This window comes from Agelaius phoeniceus, chromosome Z (genome assembly GCF_051311805.1).
Source record: "Agelaius phoeniceus isolate bAgePho1 chromosome Z, bAgePho1.hap1, whole genome shotgun sequence".
Lineage (NCBI taxonomy): Eukaryota > Metazoa > Chordata > Aves > Passeriformes > Icteridae > Agelaius > Agelaius phoeniceus.
In genome coordinates, this window is record NC_135303.1 from 84,105,542 (window position 1) to 84,119,382 (window position 13,841).

Consider the following 13,841-nt stretch of genomic DNA (forward strand, 5'->3'; position numbering starts at 1 on the left):
TGGTAGAACTTTGCAACTTGCTGATGTGGAAAACAAAACAAAACCAACAGGCCACAAATATCACTTTAGAATGTGATTAAGTCTGTGTTCAGTATCTTTGTAAGGTCAAATAGGAGGATGGCCTGTATTCCCACACCTTCACATCACTTCCTTGGTTCTCTGAATTCTCCTGCATTTATCAACATCTCTGAACTGCAGAGAGTAGAAAAGATAATTGATTTTAAGGTTGAGTCTGCTCCTCCCAGATGCCGAGGCAGAACATACTCTCTCTTTTTCCTCGGTAATTATCCAGGAAGCTCAGCAGTAGTTTTTTGTTACAGGTCTGCATTTTTGCCTTCCAAAATGTGTCATTTTAACTCATGAAGTTTTGTGTAGATCCCCGCAAAGTTGCCTCAAATTTTTCTTTTTTATTTGCTTGCAAATACCATAATTTTGCTAAAACAGTGCAGCAAGTAAGCAGAGAGATGGAAAACACTTCAGCCTTATCAGGAGTCTCGGGAGAGTGTGTAAGTCTGCCAAAGCAGGAATTGGATATGCCCAGGAGGGAAGCCCCACCAGCATCGGAACATGGCAGGATTACACTGTCCCTGTTTCATGCTGTGTGACATGGTATGATTCAGTGAGTCTGAGAGGAAATTAAAGACATGGATCTGATCACAAATGTAAAACTGCATTTGTGATTTTGATTTAGAACAGAAAATTAATTGTGGGTAATTTTTCTGGGACACATAGATATGGAAATGTAGAGATGCAGGATAAGCGTCCCTGAAACCACTAGTCTGTCGTGGCAGTGACAAGGAAAAAGCCCATTAACTTGAATAAATAAGGGGAGAATTATGTCTTTTGAAAAGTTTGGTCTTCTTGTTAGAATTCAGAGAAAAAGAGTGCTTTCCCTGGGGCACCCAGAACTGTGAGGAGGTGGTCTGAAGTACTCCTTGTTCTGTCATCTGAGAAGAGCCAAAGTATATGCATCACAGGGGATATACTGCGCATTCTGTCTGCTTCAGAGATGTCATTCTAGTCAGACTTTCTTCAGTGTTTTCTTAGAGGAATATATTCAGTTTCTGGAATGTTTGTGCTTTTCTAACACTCTTGCTTGGTGGATCATCACCTCTGGTACTTAAATGTCTGGAAATGAGAGAAAATAAATAGTGGTCTAAACTTGGCAGCAATTGATCCCCAACAGGGATTACCTAAACCATTTGCTGTTCTGTGTATCCTTTAAACGGGCAGCCTGTTGTAGGTAAAATAAATTTATCTGGTCGAGTGGGAGTTTTGGGGCAATTGTCTCTTTCAGGAGATGGCACTGCAAGTGAGAAGCTTATCAGCTGGGCAAGGCACAGGGGGAAAGGTTTGGTTGCTGGACAACCAGGAACTGGAAATAAGAAAGTCAAGTGTGGTGCCACAGTCTTCATGGTGAAGTCTTTTCAGTAGTAGTGAGAAATTTTTAATACTACTGTGCAAACCCTTGACAAGACCTCAGCTGGAAGAGTCTGAGTAATCTGGTCATTAACTTGCAAGGATGAGGAGGCATACCTGGCAGAAGGCTTTCAAAAACAGGGACAGCCTGATGGCAAGAGGGAAGTGGTCTAGAGATGGAAAGAAGCAATAACCCTCTTGGAAAGGTAGAAGGCACTCCTAGTTAAAAAATGATGTAGTTATTTGAGTGACAATGAGTACCAAGCTTGAAGACATGGGTCTTGTTAGATATAGTGCCATATTCATGTGAAAAACAAGTCTTCTGGATTTGGAACTGGTTTGCACGAGGAATTCTGGACATGGTGACGACACCTTGCAGACATCTTTATGCAAGCACCCAGCTTAGAGTTGCCTTCCTTCTACTGCATAGCTCAGACAGTTTCACTAGCCAGCAAAACTGTGTCCTTATATGTGTCATGTAGCCAACTATTGTGGCCACGCTGAGCCAGGGTATTCCCAGGTCTCATGGGAAATGCCAGTGCCACCTTCAGATGTCAGAAACCAGCAGCCCCCTGTGGTCCTGCTTGCTCCAGCCAGGAGGTGTTTGTGTCAGCACAACCGGGGTGTTTGGGACGCCAGCTCAACCCCTCACACTTGCACCTGTACCTGTGGTTCTACCACTGATTACTTCAGCAGGATGGTTACCCTCAGGCTCACACAGTCATCCTCTGGTGCCTTAAAATCATGGGCTCCTTCCTTTTTGGCATTTTAGCCTTGTTATCGAACGTGGTGAATGTGGGAAATCTTATCTCTTGTCTGAATGACTTCCATGGCTGGGCTCTACATCCTGTGATGGCGCTGCCTCTTTATGAACGTCTCCCTTGTCATTGTTAGCAGGGAACAAATATCCCTGGAAATAAACAAAACAAGGAAATATAGAAAATACTTGCTATAAACCAGAGCTGTGTTTAAACTGAAGGTTTTCCCAAGGAGCTTACTAATACACATTTAGAGCAGAGCATTCTTTGTCTAGTCCTGAATGTTGATTTTTCCTTTTGAATCCGAGCAGGATAACATGGGGAGTTTGAAATGTCAAGAGTCTCTTTCATGGATCTAAATCATGACAAGTCTTTTGTACAGAATGATTTAAAACCTGAAATGGAATTAGAGCCCTAATGTCATGACCGTGCACAAACTCTTGAAAAATTAAATTTTTTATTAGTTTACAGTATGGCATTGCACTACTTTTTGGGGGTGGGGAGAAATGTTTGAGTCTGCTTTTCTCAGTACCTGATCAACAGATTTTAACATCAATTAGGCAGTATCTCCAGGGACACAGTTTTGGGTAATAGCCATGATATTGTTCAAAGAACAGAACTTTGGCTCTTTATGTTGTTGTTCCAAGTGGCAGTTTTGGGATTAAAAGTCTCCTGACACATATAAAAAGAAAACTTTCTGTATGCCTGCTGCCTGCTCAAATCCAGCCTGGAGGTTGCTGGTACACAAGCTGGAATAGTTTGCCTTTGCTATCTTCCATTAGGAGAGTGAAGAAGTGGGTTGTCTCATTACAGTGATTTTCAGAGATTCTCGTTACTAGATAAGAAGAGAGAGAAGACTTAATCTGGAGGTTGACTCTCCAGTGACCCTTAAAGTTGGAATAACTGAGAAAGCAGCAGTTGCACCAGTGAAAGCTGGAAGTTAGCTGAGGGCTAAGAAAAGGGAGATTGTTGCTGTAAGGAGAACTGAACCGATGCCAGCAGAAAGCTGATACAGCAGCGACATGGGCGATGTTATCTCCCCAACAGTCATGACTGCGTTCCAGAGGCTGCAGGGTCAGACCCTGGGTTTGCTTAAGGCTACAAGAAGACAAAATACATCCTTTCTATACAACTGTAAACAGGGATCTGAAACAGGATAATAAGCATTATTACAATGAGCTCTCTGCTTTGTCAAACTTCTCAGTGTGTCTCTCATCCAAGAAGGACAGAAGAGTCTTTGAAAACATAATTTCCACCAAGTTTAAATGACTCAATGGCCAGAAAGAAAGTGGCTATGGTTCTGTTTTCCATAATTTGTAGAAATTGCTCCATCTAGATGATTTTTACCATGGGTAGGATTTTACTATTGAATGAGGATTTATAGGATGAAGTCAAGGCAAGCCTGTCCCAGCCATCCTCTCAACTCTCAACCCAACATTTAGAGCTGTTTTCTCACAGCCGTCTGTATTTAAGGGTCATTACCACAAATGCCAGAGATTTTGGGGTAGATTCTGCTCTTTTTATTATTTTTTAGGTCCTTGGGGGATGAATGAAGAACAGTGCAATCATGAGTCATGGCAGCTGACCACCACCAAAGGCATTATGATCACTCAACAGAAAGAAGGCAAACATTGCCAAGCTTGCCATATTTGCAAGTTACTGGCACGTTTAGTCCTAGCCACAGACATGGCTAATTCTTTAGAAATAGCCACCACATGAGCTGGTAACTAGTTGCCAGGAGGACTCAGGGTGCTGGAAGATACTGGAAGAGTAATGCAGCCTCACAGGTGATTGGTTTTGGCACATGCCACATGGTGACAATCCTGCAACTTCATGTATAAAACAAACAGAATGGAAAAAAATGCAAGTAAATAAACAATACCAAAGGGGTCATTTTTATCAGATCCTGATGAAATTGTTGAGTGAAATTTAGTGTTCTGTTTCAATTTAACAACCTGACAAGCCTTAGACCAGGAGGTGCAATGAGCTAAATTAAAAGATTTATAGAAAAGTAAAGCAGTAGATTTCAGCTTGTGGGGATATTTTGGTTTTTATGTTTACTTTTCAAAAAAATTCGGATGTTAATGTGATGAAGTACGTGCTGTGGGTCAATGTGTTCCCAAATGCAATTTTGAAATAAAACAAATCCCACGCCTAAACTCCCTGAATTTGGACAGAGGAACTTGTGGGATTACCAGCAAGCTTCACAGACGCTCCAGTGCCACCGAGGAGCCAAGCCACCTTTTCAGATGGATCAGGTGGCTGGAAGTGCTTCCCATGATGGCATCCTATCCCATTCTCCAATTTTACTTTTGCTGTTTGATTTTTTGTTGTTTCCAGTACAGAGATTTTTTTTTTTTTTTTTTGGGTGCATGGCACCTAGAAAAGGAAGACACAAATAAGCCAAATATTTTTTCTGCCATTAACTACTGTTACAAGCTTAGAGCAGTTACTGTGTCTAGGTCAGGATCTGAAAATGTAGTTCCAGTTCTAAAGCCAATAGCTGTATCTCATGCTGTTATTTTGGCAGGGATTTCCAGAGGGGGTACAGTTTAGCAAAACTGGGTGGAGATCTCAAGAAACATTAACTTTCTTGGAAAAGTCAAAAATGAACAAACAGTATGGGAGAAAATGGAAGAACATGAATTATCTCCATTCTCTAGAGAGGTATCAGTAATAAGGTTTTCTCAGACTCTTCTATTTATCAATTGAAATGAAAATCCAAAGATAATATCAGGTCTGGAAAGGACTTTGTAGGCTCTGACAGCCCCCAATATCTATAATTTTTACCTGGTTTATAGGAAAAGGTGAAAGAGTATTTTCAGCTGTGACAGCTGTAAGCTTGCTGTAATGTTTAAGAAAGGGCAAAACTAGCAAAGAGCCACAATTTAATAGGTTTTAGGATCTCTGTTCCACTTGTCTTGAAAATATGATCTTGATTCAAACTGGAGAGTAAAATTAGCACAGGAAACACTGTTTTTCAGAGTAGAAACTGTATATATTTTCTTATATCCTCAAGCCATAGAGGATTTTGGGGGAAAAAGAGATGACAGTTGCTAACTGATACAAAAATTGCTTTTTCCTCCAATATAGATTGCTGTTTACCATCTTCCATGTACAAGATTTTCAGACACTCATGTGGCATTTTTTCATTTGTTGGGTTGGTTTGTGGTTTGGGCTTTTTCTCCCGAACTAGGCTGGTGTTTTTAATTTCTGTTACATAGCACTGATGAGATAAATGAAGAACCACAGGGGCCCTGAGGATACAACTGGTGTTTCATATTCAGTAAGGAGGCGGAGGAGCTGTAAATCCTCTAAGAAGAACGCTGTGAACACAGTAACTTGTGAGGGAAATAATCCTCAGCCTTCCTCTCCCCACTGTCCCAGCATCCTTCTGGCTGCTTCCCAAGGGCAGGAGCTGTGGGATGTCCATGTGTGCTGCACAGTGGGGATGGGGCACATCCCACTTAGGACACTCTCAAGAAACAAGTCCAAACCATATCTGTGCCTAATAAAATAAGCCAGCTCCTGCCAATATCAGCATCTCCCATCAGCTGGCATCAAAACTGACTGGGTGGGGAAGGGGTAGGAGGTTTCATGAAGTGCCCACAAAGCTCCAACTGTGATCTGTTTTCAGGAACAATATAATGATACTGACTGTGGAATAGAAACCTAAATTGCTTGCGTTTTTGCTGACATTTTGCCAGTGGTGTTTTAGAGCTCAAGACCACACAAGGAAAATTGTGTTCCAGGATATATTTACTCCTTAAGGAGAGGCTGTGAGACTATGACCTAATGTTTATAATTTTAAGAGTTATTGAGAGTCAATTGAACACGCAAAATTCCCAAGTGACTGCATTTATCACTTGTGTGATTAGCATGCTTGTGGAATACAAACAGCTGAACAGATCCAAATGGTTGATGAGGTTCATCAAGAAAAAGAAAATTAAAAATATGTCAGATATTGTTGAAAATATAGGTAAGGCATGATTTTAAACCCTGCTTAGAAAGAGGATGATCAAAGAGTTTTTTAGTGGGCTTTAAAATATTGCTGGTCCCCATAAATATTTGGGCAAATAGACTTTACTTGGAAGATGATAGGAATAATGATAACATCAGTCTACTTCACAGGATTTTATACATTCAGATATGAAAGCTTGCATTATGAATTACTCCCATGAAAGTTTGGTTTTTGCAAAATGCTCCTAAGACGAGCTTTACTTTTAGCATAAATATATCAAAATATGTTAAATATATAGCATCATCTTTAGTATGTTCATAATAAAATTTATATAATACATATATAATCTCAAATATTTATGGGTTTGTATATGTATTTTATATATATATATAAATCTCTTCATCATTCCCTAAGGCATCATTTCATGCATTGTATTCGTACAAGTGTAGCAAAGGTTTCTTGAGGTGAGATTACACCTAAAGTCTGCAGCTTTTTAAAAATTACTTTTTAATTAGGTTTTCAGTCTAAGTAGTTGAAATCATAATGTCTTAAATGACAGAAGGTCAGATATTTAATGCTAGTTTGTAAAACCCTGAAGATTTGTTTTGTTGCAGATGAAACACAATGATTTTTGAATTCTAGTTGTTTCTTATTTTCACATTTTTGTTGGCTCAGGATAGACCATGAAATTATTTTTATTTTTGTTGAGCTTCCTTTCAAGAAGATTTATTATTTTGCTTTGGCTTAGGTTGGAGTTAGGGATTTTTCTCAGCTTACTCCATTTCAATATGCCTGCATCCTGGAGAGGGAATCTGGGAAAAGACAGGACAAACTAAAAATACAATTACTGAAAGTACGAAAGCGCAGTTACTGAAAGTGCAAAAACTGAAAGCTGCAGATAAGTTTCATTGACTTCAAAACAAGTTTTACTTTGTGCCCTTTTGCCCCTTCTTGTTTATATGGGTTTTTTAAGGCATGCCAATGATAATTTAAAAACAAAAATCTTTTTTTATCTCTTTTTTTTTATTTCACTAGGCAAATGGAGACATTTTTTTAAAGCATTCATTTGAAAAAGAGTACTTTGAAAGGTATATTATTGGTGGTAGCTACTACCAAAGTTATTATCTGTAATGCTATGACAATATTTCACAAGTAATACGTTCTATATCTTCTATATCTATATCTTCGTTCATTTGTGTAGGTAAACTCTGCTGACCCAGAGAACTGCAGAGATCTCTACAAGAAAACCCAGGCTGGAAGGTGTTTGTTGAGGGCACAGCTTCAAAACAGATTTATGTAGCTTTCAGTTTGCGTAAGATGGAGTTTGCTGAGAGGTTGGAAACACTGTTTTTGTTGGTTTTATTCTGCTTTTTCTTTTGGCCGAGTTTTCCTGTCTTTTTTTCAGTCAGCCCCGGGAGTGTACTGTGGTTGGGACCCTGCACTTAACTCACATCAACAGTTTCAGTAAACACTTTGTTTAAAAAAGTACATTTTGGAATGCAATTATATAACAGCTTTTACACCTGTATTATTGACATTTTTAACAAACACTGTATGCCCCCTGACCATAATCCAAGAACAGACATGTGTTGGTTTTGGAGAAATAAACACTCGCAGACCAAAGGGACCTTTTCCATCTGCTCCATTCTGCTGAGCATCAGATCTGCCCTTTGGCATTGTTATGTTTCAGATGACTTTGTCATAAAACCCAGGGTGATGGGGAGTCAAATGCTTCATCTGCGCATGTAATGTCAAATTTCTGTGGTTGTGGTGACTTCAGGTGGGGGGGCTACCTCTAAATCCACCCTCTTCCACCAGCTAGGTGTCTCAGCTGGGCTTTACAAATGCGGTGGTTTTCTCAGGAAAGGCCATGACTCACATTTTCTCTGCTTAGTTTATGATTTATTTGTCAAAATGGCCGTAACGCGCATTTCTTGTAAATGGTCCGTAGCCTCGTGAGAGAGGCTTGGCTCATCTGCTGGGGCTTTTGAAATCCTAATGACCATTTAATCGGGTAAATGTGAGATAAGCTGTGAGCTAGGGCTGGTTTCATGGCTCTGCTTGCATTTAACAGTGTCATGGTCTTCAAACAATACGTATCCTAAAGCACGAAGCCGCGCCGGGCGTTGATGGCATTAAGCTGTTTTCCATACCCCCAGCCTGGCTGTGCATCTGCGGCTCGGCGTGAATTGCCCCACAGTTGGGGAAGTCACAAATACCCGTGTACACTGTCTTTCATTACACAGCTTAATGAGATTTCCACATCCCCTGGGAAACCAGCATGTCCTGCAGATGGGTGGTATCCACATTAGCTTTTTCTACGGCCAACACATCCCTGTACTCCTGAGATCCTTTCCAAAAGGAAAGACATGATTATGCGTAACAGATTGTAAAATAAGAGGTTAAAACAAATGCCAGTATTTCAACTCCATATAGTTAGAATGCATTTTAAACAATGGAAGGAAGGAATATATTACCATTTTGGTCTTTTTAGTTTGTTTCTGTATGAATCTTCAGGTAAAGTTGAGCGGCTGGTTTGTAGCTTTTGTGCTCCTGGCAGATACCCAGTGGGAGATAATTATCTTTCAAGAGTCCCTGGCTTCTTTTTTAGTAATTTAAAATAACTGGCCAGCAGAGAATAAATTGTTCCAAAGTTTCATGCTTGGAAAGAGATTTCCCAAACTACAAAGTTTTATCAAGAACAAATGAGATAGTAAACGAACGTGCAGGCAACTACTTAAGATCTGACTAAAGGAAAATTCTGCTCCAAACAACACAAAACTACAGGAATGTGTTTTGTCAAAGTCACAATTCATTGAATTAAAATTTCTCAGAGCTTACTGCTCTCCCTTTCTCTTAGAGCACAAACACAGAACATATTTTTCCATTTTCAAACCCTCTGGGGCTGGAGCTGACACAGCCATCAGAGAGAGAGGAGCTTGGTCAAGTAGCTATGTTGGGGAATATTAAATTCCTGTTAAATCTGAATTTTCTGTTAAAAATTCATGTCAATTTACATGTGCATTGTGAAAAACAGGGTATCAGATTAGACAGAATTTAGAATCACCCAGATCACAGAAATAACAAGTTACTTTTTATCTTCATATTTACAAGGAGGTATGAATGGGTCCTTCTACAATCACCAGACTGCAGTCTGTATTTTATTAGTCTTAACAGGGCTCTTTCTACTTGATTGCTTATAATTCTAATATAATATTTTATACTTTGTATTTTATATAATCTCTTTTCAGTAATGTTCCAAAAACATTACTGAAAAAACCTCCAATAAACCATAATTAAACTTACTAAAGAGTTACTAAAAATACATCAAGTAAATCATAGGCAGATAAATGTCATTAAATTCAATAAAGATGAAAAAAATTGTACTCTTTAATAAGATTTTTCATGTTTGATTGATAAGAAAACACGGCCTACTTAACACTAAAATCATCATCTGTAGTTACATAATTTCCAAGTATTTTAAAATGAAGAAATGTTTAGAGTAATTTCCTGTTTTCATAAGATGCCATGCCCAGAAACAAGGGAGAAAATCTGTTTCTCTGCTTACATCCTGCACATCCAAAGGGCATCCCCAGCTAGCCAAACACTGTCCTGGGCTGTAATCAAAGGGAGACTGACATTCAGTACAGGTCTAATATGCTGAGTGTGTTTCAAGTGTCAATAACAAAACTAAATTTTCTCCAGATCCGGAATGTGCCTTGCTATACGTGAGATTTTTCTATGGAATTTGTGTTCTTTTTAAGGTGGCAGCTCAGTACTTTTAAAGTCTGCACAATTTTGAAAATAGGTGTGTAAAGGGTATATGATTTGATTATTCATTCCTGGCCTAAGCACAGTTGGTGTTTTGTAACACCTGACTATGGTTTTGTAGCAATAAATGAATGTTGGGCAGACACACAAGATGGGAAATTGTCTGGGCAATTGTGTCCCAGACAAGACAGTACATCCTCTCCTTGGGCATAAGGAAGAATCTGTTCTTTTCTGGTAGTGCTGAATTAATGCAGAGAAAGTTCTTAACTAGGAAGTTTTTGTGTGTGCAAGAACTTTGTGGTTTTAAGCATAGCCACAGGAAATGAAGTAATCATTAAAGAATATAGGGTAGATGAGCTGGCAAACTGAAAATTAAGAGGACTTAAATGTTAGTCAACTCTGGGTGAAAAACCCTGTTTTGTGAGATCTTCAGTAAGAGTAGGTGCAGCAATGTCAATTTTGGTGGCTTTTTTATTTTATTATTTTATAAGGACTTGCTAATAGCACACAATTAATTAAGGATGAAAATAGATCCATAATCCTCCTGACAGAAGGGCTGCTTTTTTAAAATTTTACCTCCTGTGAATAGTGTTAGCCTTTCTGGTTTTGGACAAGAATGTGTCCATTACACAGTCTATTAATATTTTTCCTATGGCAGGCAAATCCCCACACACCAGTGATCTCCCAGGTGTTATTTTTCATGCAAATTCAGATTGTGAATTTAAAGACATTTTTTAGTCTTTAATTCTGATGGTGCTTGGTAAAATGACACTGCAGGAAGGAATACACCCCATTCAGTGCCTCCCTTAAGACTGCAGAGATGCCTACAAGTTATTTTCTTGCATACTTTCCCTGTCTATGGCCTCTCTTTGGTCTATGAGTTAATTGATCCAGGATTTTCTGATATAATTGTCTTAAGCTGTTGACAATTCAGTTAAGAAAGCAGTTGAGCATGTAAATAAAAAATAAACTCTATATGCTTTCATCACTCTTGCAATTAGGCAGCACTACTGATGGTTGGCTTATCAGGAACAACAGTGGGATTTTTTTCTTCTATAATTGAGGATGAGGTTGTGCCTTGATGACTGACCACCTGGGACTTCAAAGCTCTAGGAGAGAGACCTTGACTATTATCCATGCTGTGATCATTTGGTGCTTCTCAGTGATGGCCAAAGAAAACAATGGCACCCCCGAATTTAACTAGTTCCTTCAGGCTTTGTGTTATGCTGAGAGAAAGGCTCATTATGAAGTTCAAACCAGAACTTTAACTTGCTTGACGGGACAGAACAGTCTTCGGCCTCAGTGATGTTTTCATGTCTTTTTCTTGTTGATTTACCATAGGGCTGCATATTTGACATTGTCAAAGAAGAGGTTGCATCTGCCTTCAGAAGAGATCTGCCAGTGCAGCATCCTCACTGCTGTGGGCTTTTTTGCCATTCCACATTTAATGTAAAGAAAATACATCAAAAGAACAATAAATCAATAATTGCTATAAAGTAGAAACTACACTTTCGTTATATTTTAGTAGTGGTATTTGCACCAAATTCTTTTACCAGCCTGTAGTGGCAGTGGGAATAGCCATCAGAGTATAATTAAACTCCATTTAGAGGGTTTAATTTGTCCTTTGGTGCTGAGAGAGTGATTCCAAAGCTTAGAGTTATAAAGGGGATTTAATCACAAAAGATTAAATAAATCCCAGTTATATTTGACAAGCATTTCACTCTTCAGTAAGTCATATGATCCATAATTATTTTCCTAAAGCCTAATTAGCTCTGTTCCTTATTTAAATCATATCTCTTCCACAAGACACTTCTGGCGTGGCTCGATCTTGCCTTTTTGATGCATGTTTTACTAATCGGGCTTTTCATCCATCCAGTTAATCAGTCCTTCCCTGCCGTGAAGCCCAGCTGCTGAACTCCCTCCCCACTCACCAAGATGCTTTAGATGTCTCATAGCCCAGCCTCAGAAAGCTTGTGTGGCCAAATGCCCTGGGGCAGATGATAGCAGGAGTCAAAGGCCAGCATGATAGAGAGCAGTGTGATTTAAACCTGTCTGAAGAAACCTCTGAAGAGATTTTTTGCTGGAGGCTTTTGTTCCACCTATGACCTCCTCCACCAGGACAGACACTCGCTTTATCCTCTTCATGGACATTTCTGTTTTCTTCGTTTGAAACAATACCATTTCTATTTAGCTTTCATGTGCTTTTTCCAATTGGAGCTTCTTAGCAGGAAGATCTTGCAGCACATTGCCCCAAGATGAATACAGTTTCAGTATCATACTGGGCCTGTGTCATTCTGCCAGTGTACATACTTGGCCCAGAAAAAGAAAAATCAAATCTTTTACCTAATCAAAAATTCCTTAGACAGAGTGCATGAACTTTTCCAAATACTTGAAATTATTAATAGAAATGCCTTCTGAAGTATAATAGCAAACCTGTATGTTCCTGCAAGCAGATATGTAATCTGTTCACATCTGTACAGTGCCAGAGAACTTTTGTCAAGGTTCATTTGGCTACAGTTATCCCTTGTTTTTCCCCTTTAAAAAACTCAGCTGCAGAATTTCCAAAGTGCTTTCTGTTGAACAATAACAAAGAAATGAGGGAGCTCTCATGAATACTAATGCCTTGCATGTTTTGCCTGAAATCTTTAGTGGGTAACCGTGCTGTGCAGATGCTGTTTCCTCTGCACCAAGACCTGGTTTGGAGCTGGAGGCCAGATTTCTGGAGAGTGATGTAACACTGCCATATTATCTATGGCTAAATTCCCAAAAATTGGGCTGAAACATGTCCATCTGTGTGTGCTTATCACTGAGCTAAGTGACCAGACTGTTTGGGAGCTCAGGTGTGTAAGCCCTGACACAGGTATCAGAGCAATGCCTTGCAAATATGTCTTGATTCTACAGATCAGTCATACCATGCTGAATATTGTTATTATGTTGTTTAATTTTATTTTACGGTGTTTCAAGTGGATAGCAAAAAAGGTAGATATCTATAAAACCAACCCTAACCTTGCTGTGGAGAGGAGGAGAGCTAAGTGGGGAAGGAATTGATTTGTTGCACTGATATTGGACATCTCTTTTTCCATTTTGCTCAATAAGATTGTTTACTGAGAGCAAGCAAAAGCCCAGACAAGGTGTGCATTCCCGTCCATGCTCACACAGAGGTGCAGCTGGCCCCTCTGCTGATGCGTGGGCTCAGAAGGGAATTAATGAGCCATGCTTAAGGGAGGCAGCAGGTCTTGGGTTCAGATTGCACCGACTCCACACTAGAGATTGTGAGATACCTGTCTCCAGCGAGGCCTTTGGGGCTTGTTACACTGCCAGAACCGGTGCTGATGCAGACACGGGGTCTCTGGCCTGACTGGAGCTCTGTGCACATCTCCAGGGGCAAGAGCAGCCCCATGGGATGGCCATCATCACAGTTAGGACCAAGGAAGGTAAAGCTTATTGGCAAAGCCTGGGGCAGAAGGACCCCCTGGCAGCAGTGGTTTGGCAATTCAGAGCTGCCATGTGCATGGCCAGCACTCAGCTATCAACTCCTGATGTTTCTGTCCCAGTTTCTTCCAAGTGACATAAACTCTGCCAGCAAAAAATCTCATTCAGTATGCACCAAATCATTCAACACTTGAAAGATTCCTTAAAATCATTCGATGCTCTCAGACTTCTGCACAGAGAGATTTCCCAAGTGGTCAGAGCAGATGTTCTGCTTCTAGCATCTTCCCAGTTTCACCCTTCCTTAAAGCAGAGGGATGCACTGAGATATTTCTTAAGCTGTAATCCATAAGAGAGGGGAATTACTTTGCTGCCTTTCTGCATCCAGAATGTTTTTCTGTGAAGCTATAGTATGAAATCAGTTTTAAATTTAAAGAAAGGTGATACTTTAGACATGAGAAAGCCTGAGTTCTGAACCTGAAGTAGTCAATGGTGCATGGACT

The 13,841-nt window shown here is 39.8% G+C and overlaps 1 protein-coding gene across 1 annotated transcript in view; it reads left to right on the plus strand.

Annotated features, from left to right (window-relative positions):
• The window catches only part of CCBE1 (collagen and calcium binding EGF domains 1), a 95,745-nt gene that overhangs the window by 14,372 nt on the left and 67,532 nt on the right, over positions 1–13,841 (plus strand). The window lies entirely within an intron of this gene.